The 17,542-nt window shown below is 35.7% G+C and overlaps 1 pseudogene; it reads right to left on the bottom strand.

The window, feature by feature from the left end:
* Positions 1-15,625: 15,625 nt before the first annotated feature.
* LOC117284884 lies at positions 15,626-15,761 on the bottom strand (annotated as a pseudogene).
* Between the last annotated feature and the right edge of the window lie 1,781 nt (positions 15,762-17,542).

The following is a 17,542-nucleotide window of genomic DNA, read 5'->3' as shown; positions in this document are numbered from 1 at the left end:
TCCCCCGCCCCCTTCTCTTGTTCCCTTTCCCATATGAACATTTTTTTTTCCAATTTCCCAATGAACTTCCTGAAATGCTGATGCTATAGGTCCAGGGCCACATTTTGAGAACCACTGTTATTAGTCTTTCCCTTTGGCCTTTCTTCCTCAGAAATTCTCAAAAAACAGTGTTTTCTGAATTCAGACTCCTAAGATAAACTCATTGATAAATGGGGGAAAGTATTAAAATACTTCTGCACAAATTAAAGGTTAATGATCAACATAGAGTCTATGGATTTAGAGGAATTAAATGATGTCCAGTCCAAAAAAAAAAAGTGTGATCAAAATCCACATATAAAGCAAGAGTAAGGGTCAATATCTCTAAGGACAGACATGAAAGAGCACAGAAGAGAAGTGGTCATGATCTGACTGGCCGGTCGATTGTGTATTTGTTGCCCTGTTAAAAATATGCTGTGTGTTCATGGCTTCATCTATTGATATTGATGAGCCACTTTAAAAAAGTTTTATTTTATTAGTACATGTTTGCAGTTCATGCTGTTTACAATCATCTTGGGGAGTGGCTGCATGTGCATATCAGAGCTTGTTTCTTTTTTAAAAAAATATGCCTATCCCCTTCCCTCCCCCTCCATCTTTCTTTCTCCAATTCTGCTATTTCATTTTTGTTGATATTATTAATTTTAACTCATATTATGGCATATAATGTTTACTTTAATTGAGGTTATTAGGTTCCTGTTCATGGCCTATCTTTATTCTACAAATTTCCCCTTCCTTTCTTCATCCTTGTGCTTTGTCCCTTGGACCACTTCCCTTCTCCTTGTCTACTTCTATCCATCCTTTATAATTCTCTCTGCTTGTACTTTGCCTAACTCAAATGAGAGATACCATACTGTATTTAAGCTATTGTGTCTGGTTTATTTCAGACATATTTTCCAGGTGCATCTATTTTCCTACAAGTGTCTCAAAATCTGTCATTCTTTATAGCAGAGTAGTATTCCATTATATAGAGATGCCACATTTTCCTTATCCAACCATCTGTTGATAGGTACGCAGGCTGTTTCCATGATTTTAGCTATTATGAGTCGTGCTACTATAAACTTTGGTATGTGCGTATTGCTGCAGTATGATATCTTAAGCTCTTTGAGGAAGACACATAGGAGGGGAACCCTGGGTAATATGGAATTTCTAATTTCAGTTCTTTAAGAAGTCTACCAATTTTCATAATGGTTGTACTAATTTACATTCCCACCAATAACATCTTCACTAGCATTTTTATTATTTGATTTCTTAATGATTGCCATTCTTTCCGGAGTAAGATGAGATCTTAGTATTGTTTCAATATTCACTTTTCTAATGACCAGAGATGTTGAGTATTTTTTCCATATATTTGTTGACAATTTGTATTTCTTCCTCTGTGGAGTGTCTTCTTCATTGCTCTTGCCCATTTCTTGACTGGATCTTTGATTTTAAGTGCTTTCATTTTTGAGTTATTTGTATACTCTAGATATCAGTTCTATGTCTGAGGAATAGCAGGCAAACATTTTTTTCCCATTGTGTATGTTGTCTCTTTACTCTACTGCTTAATCCTTTGGCTGTACAAAAGATTTTAGTCTGATGCCAGGAATTTAGCTCAGTGGTTCCAGTGCCTGCCTGGCAAATGCAGAGACCTGAGTTCAATCCCCAGTACCCCCGCCAAAAAAATTTTTTTTTAGTCTGACTCAAACCCATCTGTTGATTCTCGGTGCTGCTATTTCTTGTGCAATTGAGGTTCAGTTTAAAAAGTCCTTTCCAATACCTATATCTTCAAGTGTTTTACCTGTTTTAACTTCTATAAGATTTAATGTTTCCGTTTTAGTGTTTAGGTTTTTCATTCATTTTGATTTTAATTTAGTACATGGTAAGAGATATGGGTTCACTTTCAATATTCTGCACACCGGTAAGCAGTTTTATGAACACTATTTGTTAAATAGGTTATCTTTCCACCAACATAGACCAGATCGCTGAATGTGTCTGGGGAAATTTTTGTATCCTCAATTCTATTCCATTGATCTATGTATCTGTTTTTGTTCCAGTATCAAGTAATTTTTATCACCATTGCTTTGTAGTATAGCTTGAAGACAGGTGTCACTATGCCTCCTGCTTTGCTCTTATTGCCCAAAATTGCTTTTGCTATTCTGGGTCGCTTCTGGTTCCATATGATTTTTAGGATTCCTTTTTTTCTAGATCTATAAAGTATGCTCTTGGTATTTTGATTGGGACTGCATTGAATCTGTGTAACAATATTGGAAGTATGACTGTTTTGAAAATATTGATCTGCCCATACAAGAGGAGGGGACATATTTGCATTGTCTGATGTCCTCTTGAATCTCCATTTTCAGCCTTTGACTTCCAGGATCAGGTTACATCCTAGGTATTTCATTTTTCTTGAAGCTGCTGTGAATGATGCTATTTTCATCATTTCCTCTTCATCCCATTCATTGCTGGTGTACATAGATGCAAAGATTTTTTTGTGTTGATCTTGTGTCCTGCTACATTGCTGAAGTTTGTTATTTTATTTCCTCATTGAGTTTATTGGTACATTTTAGGTATACAGTACAGTTACATTCATTATTGGGATCTTGTACCTCTACATGACAGGTCTTGGTTCTCATTTTTTCCCCTTTTCCCTATCCTCCCTTCACCCCATCGTCCCCTCCCCATTTACAAACATTTTATTTCCATTTTTCCATTTTCTCCTACTTGTTTCCTTTCTCTTATTATCTTTCTCCTACCCTTCCCACTTTCCCTACACCTTTAGCCCTTTTCTTCCTATTTCACATTGTCAATTATCTCATTAGGATCTTATGTACCATTATAGTTTTTCACACCAGAGAAACTATTTGGTATTTACACATGTGTGACTTATTTATTTCACTTAAGAGTATATCCTAAATATATATCTATTTTCCTATGAATGAATCTAATTTCTCATTCTTTATGGATGAGTAGTATTCCATTTTATAGAAAAAAAACACATCTTCTTTATCCAGTTTCCAATTGATGGGCAAATGGGCTGTTTACAAGTTTTAGCTATTACAACCTTTCCTGCTATAAACATAGGTGTGCATATATCACTGTGGTATGATACTTTTAATTCTTTTGGAAAGATACCCAGCAGAGGGATGGCTGGGTCAAATGGAACCTCTAGTCCCAGCTCTTTGAGGTATCTCCATATTGATTTCCATAGTGGTTGCACCAGTCTGCACTCCCACCAACAATGGAGAAAGGTTCCTTTCTCCCCACAACCCGGCCAACATTTGTTATTGTGTGATTTCTTGATAGCAGCAATTCTTTGTGGGGTGAGCTAGAATCTCAGGGTTGTTTTCATCTGCATCTCTCGAATGACCAGTGATGTGGAACATTTTTTCATATATTTACTTGCTGCTTTTACTTCTTTATCTGAGAAATGTCTGTTCATTTCAGATGCCCATTTCTGAATCGGGTCTTTATATTTGGGGGACTGACTGTTTTGAGTTCTTTATATATTCAAGGTAATAGTCCTTTGTCTGAGGAGCAGCTGGTAAAAATTGTTTCCCACATTGTAGGTTGTCTCTTAGTTCTCTTGCTGGTTCCTTTTGCAGTGCAGAAGCGTTTTAGTAAGGTGAGATCCCAGTTATTGCTTCTTTAGTTCCCCTGCTACTGAGGTTTTGTTCATAAAGTCTTTTCCTATGCCAATGTCTTTAAGAGTTCTGTCTAACTTATCTTCCAGCAAATTTAGTTTTTCCATTTTAATATTTAGATCTTTAATCTACTTGGATTTTCACTTAGTGCATAGTGAAAGATAAGGGTCTAGTTTTAATCTTTGGCAGGTTGAGATCGAGTTTTTCCAACACCATTTATTAAAGAGGCTATCTTTCCTCCAGTGGGGATAGTCAGCTCCTTTGTCAAAGATGAGGTAGCTGAGTGCATCTGGAGTTGTTTTTGTATCTTCCAATCTGTTCCACTGATCCTCAGGTCTGTTTCTTTGCCAATACCATGCTGTGTTTATCACAGTGGCTTCATAGTATAGTTTCAAATTGCAAATTGTTGTACCTACTGTTGTCTAAGATGGCTTTTGCTGTTCTAGATTTCTTATGGTTCCAAATGAATTTTTGGATTCTTTTTTCTAGTTCTGTGCAATATAGTGTTGGAATTTCAATTGGCATTGCATTGAATCTGTATAGCAGTTTTGGTAGTATGGCCATTTTCACTATGTTGATTCTTCCTACCCAGGAGCAGCGGATAGCTTTACATTTTCTTCTATCCTCTTCAATCTCTTTTTTCAGAGTGCTGTAGTTTTCAGTGTAGAGATCTTTTGCTTCTTTTGTTAGATTGATTCCTAGATACTTCATTGTTTTGGATGCTACTGTGAAAGGAATTGTTTCCCTAATTTCTGTCTCAGTGACTCTATTATTTGCATACAAGAAGGCTATTGATTTTTGGGTGTTGACCTTGTATCCAGCTACTCTGCTAAAAGTGTCAATTAAGTCTAGAAGTCTTTTGGTAGAGCTTTTTGGGTCTTCAATGTTGAGTATCATATCGCCAGCAAATAATGTTAGTTTGACTTCTTCCTTTCCTATCTTTATTGTTTTAATTTATTTCTCTTGTCTAATTGCTATGGCTAATGTTTCCAGAACTATATTGAAGAAGAGTGTTGATAGTGGGTATTCTTGTCTTGCTCCTGACTTCAATGTGAAGGTTTTCAGTTTTTGGCCATTTAATACGATGTTGGCTGTTGGTTTTTCATAGATAGCCTTTATTAAGTTGAGATATAGACCATCTATTCCAATATTTTGCTGGGTTTTTATCATGAATGGGTGTTGAATTTTGTTGAATGCTTCTGTGCATGTATTGAGAGGATCACATGATTTTTGTCCTTGACTTTGTTAATATAATGTATTACATTTATTGACTTTAGTATGTTGAACCACCCTTGCATCCCTGGAATAAATCCGACTTGGTCAGGATATATGATCTTCTTGATGATCCTCTGTATTCTGTTTGCTAGTATCTTATTAAGGATTTTTTCATCTATATTCATTAACGAGATTGGCCTGGATTTCTTTTTTTTAGTTGCAGCTTTCCTTGGTTTGGGAATCAAAGTGATACTTGCTTCCAGGAATGAATTTGGAAGTATTGCTTCCCTTTCAATTTCATTGAAAAGTTTGAAGAGTAATGGCAGTAGTTCTTCTCTAAATGTCTTGTAAAATTCATTAGTGAATCCAGCAGGACCTGGGCTTTTCTTTGCTGGTAAATTTTTAATTACACTTTCAATTTCACTGATTGTAATTGGGGTGTTTAAAATGTTTGTATCTTCTTTGTTCAACTTTGATAATTCATAAGTATCTAGAAATCTGTCCATTTCTTCTGTGTTTTCCATTTTATTAGAGTACAGGTTCTCAAAGTAAGTATTGACTATCCTCTGGATTTCTGTTTGATATGTTGTGACTTCACCTTTTTCATTCCTAATTGCATGGAACTGAGCCATTTCTTTCCTTTTTTTTTTTTGACAAGGTTAGCTAAGGCTTTATCAATTTTATTTATTCTTTAAAAAAACCAACTCTTCAATTGATTTATTTTTGTATCGTTTTCTTAGTTTCCATTACATTGATTTCTGCTCTAATTTTTATAATTTGCTCTCTTGTTCGAGCTTTGGGTTTTTCTTGCTCTTGTTTTTCTAGGAGTCTAAGATTCATCATTAGGTTATTTATTTGAGCTTGCTCTGTTTTCCTAGTGTGGGCATTCAGTTCTATGAATTTTCCATGTAGAACTGCTTTCATTGTGTCCCATAGATTTCTGTATGTTGTATTGGCATTTTCATTTATTTGTGAAAGTTTCTAATTTCTGCTTTAATTTCCTCTGTGATCCATTGATTGTTTAGGAGAGTGTTGTTCAATTTCCATTTGTTTTTTGTGAAGTTCCTTCGGTTTCTTATGCTATTGATCTCCAACTTGATTGCACTATGATCTGATAATATACAGGGAATAACTTCGATTCATTTGCATTTATTCAAACCTGTTCTGTGAGCTAGTATGTGGTCTATCTTGGCGAATGACCCATGTGCGGCAAAAAAGAATGTATATTCTGATTTTGTGGGGTGGAACACTCTATAGACGTCTATTAAATCCATGCGTTCAAAACATTGGTTCACTTCTAATATTTTGTTGTTGAATTTTTGCCTAGATGATCTGTCTATTTGTGATAGTGGGGTATTCAGATCCCCCACTACAATTGTATTAGTGCTTGTTTGGTTTTTTATATTACTTAATATTTGTTTTATATAGTTGGGGGCATTAATATTTGGTGCATATATGTTTATGATTGTCATCTCTTCCTCTTGAATTGTTCCCTTTACAAGGATGTAGTGGCCTTCTTTGTCTCTTTTAATCAGTTTTGGTTTGAAATTTACTTTGTCTGTGAATAACTTTGCTATCCCTGCTTTTTTCTGTGCTCCTGTTGCATGGAGAATTGTTTTCCATCCTTCCACTTTCAGTCTATGGGCTTCTTTTTGCACTAGGTGTGTTTCTAGTATCCAACATACGTTGGAATTTGCTTCTTAATCCATTCTCCCAGTCTATTTCTCTTGATTTGTGAATTGAGGCCATTAACATTGATGGTTATAACTGATATGTACTGACTTTTTATTGTCATGTTATTGTCTTTTTGTTGACTCTTTTTAATTTTTTGCCCTCTCCTTTTAGTTTCTTGCCTTGACTATTTGATTTGCTCTGTTGGGCCTCATGGTGTTGTGATCTTCATTGTCTTTTTCTAGGATATTGTTTAGAATTTCTTGCAGTACTGGTTTGGTATTCATGAAGTTTCTCAGGTGTGCTTTGTCATGGAAGTATCTTATTTCCCCATCCATTTTGAAAGAGAGTTTTGCAGGATACATCAGTCTAGGTTGGAGGTTGTTTTCTTTTAGGACTTGAAATACCTCACTCCAGGGTCTCCTTGACCTGAGGGTTTGTGTTGAAAAGTCTGCTGTGATTCTGATGGGTTTTCCTTTGCATGTGATTTGTTTCTTTTATCCTACTGCTTGTAGTATTTTGTGCTTCTGTTGGGTTTCTGGGATCTTGATGATTATATGTCTAGGTTTGGATTTTTCTTTGATCATGGCTAATTGGAGTCCTATATGCCTCCTTTATCTGTATGTCAAATTCTTCCCCTCTATTTGGGAAGTTTTCTGTCATTAATTCTGTGAACAGTTTTCTCTGTCATTAGCATTTTCTCCTGCTACTTTATGGATTCCTATCATTCTTATGTCATTCTTCTTTGCATCATCTAGGAGTTGTTGGATCGATTTCTCATGATCCCTTGCTGTTTTTAGAGGCTTCTCTTTTCACAGTCACTGACTGCAATCCTATCTTCTGTATCTGAGATTCTGTCTTCGCATTCTTTTATTCAATTGTGAACACTTTCAATAAAATTTTTAATTTCCTGTATATCTGTCTGAAACTGTTTTATGGATTCCACTTCTTTCCTATGTTGGACATTCATTGTTTCCATTTCTTTCTTATGCTGGGCCTTCGTGGCTTCTATCATGGTCCTGAGCTCATCTATTTTTTTGTCAGTTTCTGTTGTAGAGTCTCAAATCATGACTTTCATTTTGTTCACCATCTCTATGGTTATCTGGGAAATTATTTCTGTTTTGAATTTTTCTACAGCCTGATTGATTTGTTTTGTTACTTCCTTTGCTATGATTTCATGGTGTCCTGGTGCTTCACTATGAGACTTTTCATCCTCCTTTGCCCTACTGTTTGCCATTGGTGAACTGGAAGTCTGTCTTTGTGTCTTGCTTAAGTGTTTTCTCATTTTTATTTTTGATTTTTGTTGTGTTGTCCTTGGTTTAATTTCTAGGTTATTACTTAAACCTTCCTCATATAGTTGCTTGTTAGCTTTTGAGTCTCTAATGACTCATAGACATTTTCATTTTCATAATATCAGAGAGAACAACTAATTAAATCAGTCACAATCCTTTATCCCAATTGATACAATCAACAACACAATAGGATCAAGCACAACTTGCAAATTGACCACTTGTTGTAGTCATTAATCTATCACCTTTAAACCATGTGAATTAAATTAAAATCAAGAAGCAGCCAAAAATATATTCGCAGTGAATAAACTTTTCAATATAGCATATTTACCATTTAGGATGGGAGCTTAGACAGAGTTAGGATGAGAGGAGTAATTAAGTAAAAGAACTGGAGAAGGTTTCAAGTGCAGCCAGAGGACATAGTATGACCACACAATCTTTAGGAAACTGTTAAGTTCAAAAGGGATAGAAAGAGTGCAAGTATTAGGACAATAATATATTCCCTTAATAATAATAGGGGCTCCCTTTCCCTTGAAACTATTGACCCATGAGTGAGGTAAAATGACAGCAGAAAAGAACATAAAGAAAAAAGAAAAAATGATAAAAGAAGAAATCTGAGTTAGAGCATGAGCAGGAACAGAAAGGGAGCTGAGGGATAATATCGTGGAGCAAGTGACCACGTTGGAGAAAGAGGACAGAAAAAAGAAAGAATATGCCAAGTGGAATGAGGAAAAGAAAGAAAAAAATGAATTTGAATGGCCTCTTTCAGACTATATCTCTGCTGTCCTAATATACAACATGTGCAGCCATGTGCAGAACCAAGTCCTCTGATCTCAGCTAGCCAATGGCAGACGCCCATGACACAGACTGACCTCAGGCCACAAGGCCCAGATTGGGTTACCCGACCTCCTGCAGGGTTGAACTTCACAAAGTTCTCCTACAGGTTTCCCCTGCCCTTTCTTTAAAGATGTTCAAAGTTGTGAGCTCAGAAAAATACCCTTTATGACCACTTATGCCTCTGCAGAGTGGGTCCAAGGAGTGGCACAATCAGGAGGTCTGAGAGTGGGGGTGGGTGGGTTTCAGGGGTTCCTGTGAGGCTAACTTCCTTATGCTAGAGCTGATGGTGGTGCAGGCAGGGGAGGGCGCATCTACCCAGTCCTGCAGATTGGGCACAAGCAGGCCTGAGGGAGAGATCATGGAGCAACCTTCCCAAATCTCACCCTTGTGCTGAAGTGATGGTGGTGCCAGCAGGGGGGTTGAAATTTGTTATTAATTCTAACAGTTATATTTTGGGGGGTGGAGTTCTTTGGGTCTTCTATGTAGAGTATGATGTCATGTGCAAATAATGATAATTTGAATTCTTTTTTTTATATATGTGTCCTTTTTATTTCTTTCTCTTGCCTAATTGCTTGGCTAATGTTTTAATTACTATGTTGAATACAAAGGCATAGTGAGCATCCTTGTCTTATTCCTGATTTTATGGGGAATGCTTCTAGTTGTTCCCCACTTAATAAGATGTTGGCTGTTGGTTGGTCATATATACCTTTTATCATACTGAGGTATGGTCCTTCAGTGACTATTTTATTGAGAGTTTTTATCATGAAGGCAGATTGGATTTTGTCAAAAGCCTGTTATCCACCTCTTTATATGATCATATGCATTTGATCTTGCTTCTGTTTATGTGACATATTACATTTATGGATTTACATATTTTGAAACTTCCTTGCATCTCTGGGATGAAACCAACTTGATCATGATGTGTCATCTTTGTGATAATGTGGTGCACTGTAATTGCTAATGTCATCTTGAGATTTGTGCATCTATAGTCATTAAAGAGATGGACCTATAGCTTTCCTTTTTACTTGGGACTTTATCCAGTTTTGGGATCCGGGTGACACTGGATTCCATAAATGAATGTGAGAACACTTCATCCCTTAAAATTTATTTGAAGATCTTGAGGAGTATTGGTGATATAACATCTTTAAATGTGCTGAATTCAGCAGTGAACCCATCAGGTCCTGGAGGTTTTTTTTAGTTGGTAGATGCTTTCTTATTGTGTCACTTTCACTGCTTTTATTGGGGTGTTAAGCTATGTATGTCTTTTTGGGTTACCTTTGGTAGTTTGTAAGTGTCCAGAAATCTGTCCATTTCTTCAAAATTTGCTAATTTGTTGGAATATAATTTTTGAAGTAGTTAGTATCTTTTGGATTTCCACAGTGTCTGCTGTGATTTCACATTTTTTTATTTCAAATTTCATTGATGTGAGTCTTTTATCTCTTTCATGTGGTAGGCCTGGCTAGGAAATTATCTATTTTAAAATTAATTTTATTGGCACATTTAATTTATACAATATAATGACATTCATTGTTGGATATTTCTACCTTTGCATAATCAATCTTGCTTCTTGTTTTTTCCCCATTCCCCTGCCCTCTCTTCAACCCCTCCCTCCCTGCCTGTCTACAAAGACTTTGTTTCCATCATTTTTCATTTTTCCCCTCTTGTTTCTCCTTCCCCTTTGTCGTTTTTCTTCCTATTTCACATTATCTATTATACCTTTTAGTCCTTATTTACACTTTTAGTTTCTCACACTAGAGAAAATATTTGGTATTTACACATGTGTGTTCTATTTATATCACTTAAAAGCATCACCCATCAGTGGGAGACTGGATGAAGAAAATGTGTTTTTAAAAATAAAATGGAAGACTATTCAGCCATAAAATGAGAAATTAGAGACATTTATAGCTCAATGGATGCATATTGAGGAAATTATCCATTTTGTTTATGTTTTCAAAGAACCACCTCTTCCAATCACTGATTTTTTTACATTTTTTTTGTCTCAGTTTCACTGATTTCCACTGCATCTTTATAATTTCCCTCCTTAATTTCAGTTTGGGATTGGTTTGTTATTGTTTCTCAAGTATCTTAAGATTTTTCATAAACTTGTTTATTTGGGTTTGCTCTGTTTTCCTAATGTGAGTGTTGATTGTGGTGCATTTTTCTCTTAGAACTGCTTTTGTAGTGTCCCAAAAGTTTCAGTAAGAGGTATCATTATTATTGCTAACTTAAAGAAAATTTCTAATTTCTTTGACTTCTTCTGTGAAATCGTCAGTTGTTTAGGAGTATATTGTTAATTTTCCAGGAGCTTTTGCCTTTTCTAAAATTTCTTCTGTCATTGTGTTCTATTTTCATTGTACAGTGATAGTATGCATCCTGTTTTTTGTATATATATTTAATTAAGTAGCCTTTGTGGACTAGTGTTTGATCTATTTTTAAAAAAGGTCCATGTGCTGCTGAAGAGAATGTGTACTCAGTTTTAGAGGAGTGAAATGCTCTGTATATATCCATTAAGTACATGTGTTCAAGGATGTGGTTCAATTTGGAAATTTCTTTACTGTTTTTTGTTTGTTTGTTTAGTTGATCTATCTCTTTGCAAAAGTGGGGTGTTAAAATCACCTACTATGATTGTATTAGTGTTTATTTAGTCTTTCCGTTTCAGCAGTTTTTCTTTTATGAAGATAATTGCTCCAGTATTTGGTACCCATACATTTATCAATGCTATCTTTTCTTATTGGAGTCTTCCCTTACCTAGTATGTAGTAATTGTCTCTGTCTCTTCTAATCAGTTTTAGCCTGAAGTCTGATATTAGAGTTGCTATCCTTGCTTGTTTTCAGAGTCCTGGCACATGAAATGTTTTCATCCTCTAATTTTTAGTCTACAAATGTTTTTTTTGGAATAGATGAATTTCTTGAATGCAACAGACTGTTGAATTCTATTTTTTGATCCAGTCTGTGAGTCTGTCTTTAAACTGGAGAGTTGAGGCTGTTAACCTTGAGAGATATTACTGAGGTATGTTGGTTATTTACTATCATTGCCTTCTTTATCTGTTGGTGTATTCTTTGCTTTGCTTTTCTTGATGCTTTTTGTTCCTGTTTATCCATTGAACTTCTGTGTATTTTACTGTGCTCACTTTACTGTTTCTGTTAAGAATATTCTTGAATGACCAGTGATGTGGAACATTTTTTCATATATTTACTTGCTGCTTTTACTTCTTTGTCTGAGAAATGTCTGCTCATTTCAGATGCCCATTTTTTAATTAGGTCTTTCTATTTGGGGAGGTGATTGTTTTGAGTTCTTCATATATTTTAGATAATAGCCCCTTGTCTGAGGAGCAGCTCGTAAAAATTTTTTCCCATATTGTAGGTTGTCTCAGTCCTGTTGATGTTTTCTTTTGCAGTGCAGAAGCTTTTTAATAAGATGAGATACCAGTTATTGATTCTTTCTGCTAGTTCCCTTGCTATTGAGGATTTGTTCATAAAATCTTTTCTTATGTCAATGTCTTTCAGAGTTCTGCCTAACTTATCTTCCAGCAAGTTTAGTGTTTCTGTTTTAATGTTTAGATTCTTAATCCACTTGGATTTTAATTTAGTGCATGGTGAAAGATAAGGGTATAATTTTAATCTTTGGCAGGTTGAGATCCAGTTTTTCCAACACCATTTATTAAATCGGCTATCTTTTCTCCACTGAGGATGGTCAGCTAAACTGAGATTCTACCTCACCCCACAAAGAATGGCTGCTATCAAGAAATCAAACAATAACAAATGTTGGCAGGATTGTGGGGAGAAAGAAACACTTCTCCATTGCTGGTGGGAGTGCAGACTGATGCAACCACTATGGAAATCAATATGGAGATAACTCAAAGAGCTGGGACTAGAGGTTCCATTTGACCCAGTCATCCCTCTGCTGGGTATGTTTCCAAAAGAATTAAAAGAATCATATCACAGTGACATACTCACACCGATGTTTATAGCTGCACAGTTTGTAATAGCTAAAACTTGAAAATAGCCCATTTGTCCGTCAGTTGGAAACTGGATAAAGAAGTTGTGTTTTTTTAATAAAATGGAATATTACTTAGCCAGAAAGAATGGGAAATTAGATTCATTCATATGAAAATGGATACATATTGAGGATATATTCCTAAGTGAAATAAATAAGTTACACATGTGTAAATACCGAACAGTTTCTCTGGTGTGAAAAAGTATAATAGTACATAAGATCCTAATGAGATACCTGACCTTGTGAAATGGGAAGAAAAGAGCTAAAGGTGTAGGGAAAGTGGGAAGGGTAGGGGAAAAGTAATAAGGGAAAAGAAAAAAAAGTGAGAAAATGAAAAGATGGAAAGAAAGTGTTTGTAAATGGAGAGGGGAGGAGCGGGTGAAGGGAGGGCAGGGACAAGGGGAAAAAATGAGAACTAAGACCTGTAATGTAAAGGTACAAGAGCCCAATAATGAATGTAACTGTACTGTATACCTAAAATGTACCAATAAACTCAATAAACAAAAAGGATATTCTTAAGTGTTTTCCCTAGGGCTTCTTTACCACTCCTATATTTTCTGAGCTGGGCCTTTTCTTGGAAATATCTTATTTCTCCAACTATTTTAAAGGCTAGCTCTGCTGGATAAATTAATATGGGTTGGAAGTTATTTGCTTTTAGTGCTTGAAATGCTTCACTCTAAACTCTTCTAGCCTTCAGGGTTTGCGTTGAGAAGTCTGCTGTGATTCTAATTGGTTTACTTTTATATGTGATTTTGCTTGTTTTTCTCCAGCTGCTTTTAAATTTCTGTTTTTTTTTTCTGTATATCTGTGAATTTGATAAGGATATGCCTTGGTGAGTTTCTTTTGTTATCATATTGGTTATTCTGTAAGCATCATTTCTTGCATTTTAAACTCTTATATTTGGAAATTTTTCTTTGATTTCTGTACGTGTTAGTCAATCCATCTGCACTATCTTCTAGTGTTTCTCTGATTCCTATTAGCCTTATATTGATCTTCTTGTCATCTAGTAGCTGTTGAATAGTTTTGTCTTCTTCTCTTATTTTCTCTTTTGCTGCTTTGATCTCTTTATTGTAATCACTATTTTGTCCTCAATATCTGATGCTCTGCCTTCACATTAGTCATTTCTGTAATGTATGAATTCTATACATTTTTTTATGATGTAGCTTGAAATTTATTTTGAAGACCATGAACCAAAAGTGAAGCATTTTAAGAAATGGAAGCAACATGAATCCAAATCAAGTGGGGGAAAATACTTCTAGCTACTTTATAAAAGCTGCAGCAATAATTTTAATTAAACAAAATCATACCAATTTAGATTAATTTTCTATTCTTTTCCAGAAATTTCCTCACTCTCAAAAACAAGTGTATCCAAAGCCCAGAATTTCCCAGATCCATCAACCTTTCTCATCCCTCTTGAGCCATTCCTCAAAGATTTTTCAAGCAGATTCAACTTCCTACTGTAAGGAAAAGCGGGACGTCTAAATTCCCATGCAGCTCTTATCTGTCAATGTCTCTGAGTGTTGCACTTTGACATGGCGTGTTTATTGTGAATTAAAAGAGATTGCTTTAAACTTCAGGAGTTCCTTTGTTACCAGCAAGACGTGCCACTTGATAGCCAAGAATTGTTCACTTGTAGTCTGCTGACAATTTTATTTACATAGTGAGCATTTTATCATAGAACCAGTAAATGGAATATAATTTTTGTTCCTTTAAAAAGCCAATGTAGATTGTAAAAGTCTCTGTGCATACTAGCATTTCACACAAAACCTGTGAGAGTTTTCTGAAAGGGATGGGGAAAAGTTTCAATTTTAGGTTCTATTTTTTTCAATGTTAAATGTTTCATTCTTGAATATTGGTACCTCGGTGATTAGGGAATGAAAAAATGTAGGGTGGGGTATATATTACAGTGAGTAAAGATAATTAAATTGCATCTGCCAGTGCCAGTGCATATAAGTATATTTGTCTCCACCTCTAGTTTTTTAATGTATGCTGTGTTTTCATTTTCTTTATGGCCTTTGAGAGCAAATTTTGTTTTTATTTAAATTCTAAATTTGATAATAACTTATTTCAGATTTCTCTAATTTGAATACTTTTCCCATGTGATAGTGATTCACCTTAGAATTTCCTCTATACAGCTTTTATTTCATGTACTTTTGTCTGACATCTTTCTGAGGATTCTATATCATTGTTGCATCTATCATTCAGATTTTGAACTGTTTTGGTTAGCTTGTTGAGTTTTTTACCTATTTCCCTGAAATTCATGGTGGGCATACTGAGTGAAATTGCTATGAACTTTTGGTTATTTCCTCTTTGAGCTCATCTATTTTCTTGGTCCCTTCTAAAACCTTTTCATATATTTATGCTGTACCTTGTATTTGTTTTCTTCTGCTTTTGTGACCCTCTGCTCTGTCTTGGGAGAGTTGAGGGGTTTGAATATCTTCCATTTCCTTGCTTCACCATTCTCCTATGTGTATTTGTGGCATGTGTACACACCCCTCTTTTGCCCATTCTTTTTGAGAAGGTTACTGGAGCTATGGGACTAGAGAAGTGAGGAGAGTTTATGGTTTATATGCAGATTTTTAGTAGAACATTGCCTCCTCATGAATAATTTTCAGTTTTGTATGTCCAGTGTTAGTATTTAGTCTGTCTGTTATTTACTTTAAGTGATTTCAACTCTGTCCCTATGTTTTACTGAAAGAATTATTTTGGGGTCTAGCAGCATCCACAGATTTAATCTTACAGCCCTTCTATATGATAGTCTTTTCAGTTGCACTTCCCCCCTTTGCTAGGCTCTATGCACACTATGACAGTTTATTATTTCTGGTTGATCTGCAATGACATAGGTGAATAAGGGTGGGTAGAATGAGAGGTAGTTGAGGAGTGTTAGACATTAAGGGGAAGGTTTGAAGGGGAAATAGTGGTAGATGAGAAGGAAAGGTTGATGTGGAGTCTGATTTTATTGTAGTACAAATTATGCAATTGAGTTTCCCACATTTGGGGAAATCACAGGGGTTAGCACATGTGGAGTGCAGTGGATAAGCCTCACCCTGGGAAAGCCACCTTTGTGATCATTGTATCTCCCCTGCCAGGTAAGTATTAAAGGTCTTTTAGATACCCATAATAATGAGTAAAGAATACAAATAACACTAAAGTGTCTAAAGAATGAGCCATATAATTTGGGAAGTTCCTAAGAACTACCAAATATTTCAATTTACTATCTCAAATGTTGAAGAGCCACATGTGGTGGTGCATACCTGTAGTCCTAATGTTATAGACAGCTAAGTTATTTAGAAATATTATAGGCAGTCAGACAGGGCCCTCAAGAAGGTCAGTGCAAAAGATAAGAACATATTACAACTGTGGATAGAGGTGCATTCATTGATGCTCAGGCTTCAAAACAAAGAGAAGTGACTGCACCCACTTAGTTCCCCTAGGGATGGACAGCAGTGATTGCTATTCTAAATAGACATCGAACACTTTGGGTGGAGGACCAAAACCTCCCTAGTCCATTCCTTCCCAGAAAATTCTTGTTTGTTCCCTGTACTCTTGCTATATAACTTGCTTCCCCATTCGATCCCTCTTAATTAATATTACCTAAGTGGCTATACTTGTAATCTTATTGGTTGATCATAGTTTTGTCCCACTTCATATCCATCTTGTGATTTCCCTTTAGATCAATGCTACTTAAGGGACTATATTGGTAACCTTATTAGTTGACTGTAGTTTTGTCCCCCATTACACCTGCCTTACCTTGTGGTGTTGGACTATTTGGAGGTTCTATATCATCCCTAGATCGTACACCTTATATAACAAATACTTGAAACAGGAGGATCACTGTGATTTTGAGGCCAGCTTAAACAATATAGTGAGACCCTGTCTCAAAAAAAAATCAAATGTTGAAGAATTTGGAAACACTAAACTATTTATTTTACACAAACTTTCCTTCCTCACTATTGGGCACTGTTTCTAAGGAGATCTAAGTATCTGATTTTTCCCCCATCGTGGAGGCATAGGCATAGTGCGCTCTACCAGAAAAAAGTTGGAAGCTGTTGATCAAAGAGAACATTATCAAAAAGATAAAAAATATCTAGTGTTTTTGAGGATGTGGAGAAAAGGGGGCCCACGTGTTCTCTGGTGGAAATGCAAATTAATACAGTCACCAAGAACTGGAGTTTCTTCATAAAATTAAAAATAGCACTATTATAAGATCTGGCAGTCCCACTACCATGTATACATCCAGAGGAAGGTAAACCAGGATGCCAGAGTGCTCACAGGTTCTCTCATGTTCATTGCAGCACTATTCATGATAGCTAAGATATAGATGTGATGTAAGTGTCCCTCACCAGATGAATGAATATGCAATGAATACTATTCAGCCTTCTTATAAAGGGGGGATCTTGTCATTTGTTCAGTGTGGATGAAAAACCCAAACACAGGCCCAACACTGAATGATCTCATGTGTGAAAACTAAAAATTTCAAATGCATTGAAGAGTAGAATAGAGGTTACTAGAGAGGATGGAGTGAGAAGGGAATGGAAAATGGAGGCATTTATCAAATGATGCAAAGTTTCAGTTAGACAAGGAGGAATAATCATTAGTGATTGTCGAAAACGGTGTCTATAATAAATAACATGTTGTATATTGAAAAATTGCTAAGGGGATAGATTTTAAATGTTTTCACCACAAAAATAAGTTTGTGAACTGATGCATTTATTTGTGAGTCTGTTTTAACCTTTTCACATCATAAATGTACATAAAAACATCCCATTGTGACCCATAAATATATAAAATCAAAATAAAATTTAGAAAATAGTACACAAGTATTAGGGGATAGCAGGGGATTCAGCTCAATGGATTTAGCAGTGCTGCCTGCCTTGT

The sequence above is a fragment of the Fukomys damarensis genome, unplaced genomic scaffold (assembly GCF_012274545.1).
Source record: "Fukomys damarensis isolate Sample0158 unplaced genomic scaffold, DMR_v1.0_HiC HiC_scaffold_39, whole genome shotgun sequence".
Taxonomy (NCBI): domain Eukaryota; kingdom Metazoa; phylum Chordata; class Mammalia; order Rodentia; family Bathyergidae; genus Fukomys; species Fukomys damarensis.
This window is presented reverse-complemented; position numbering and strand designations above follow the sequence as displayed.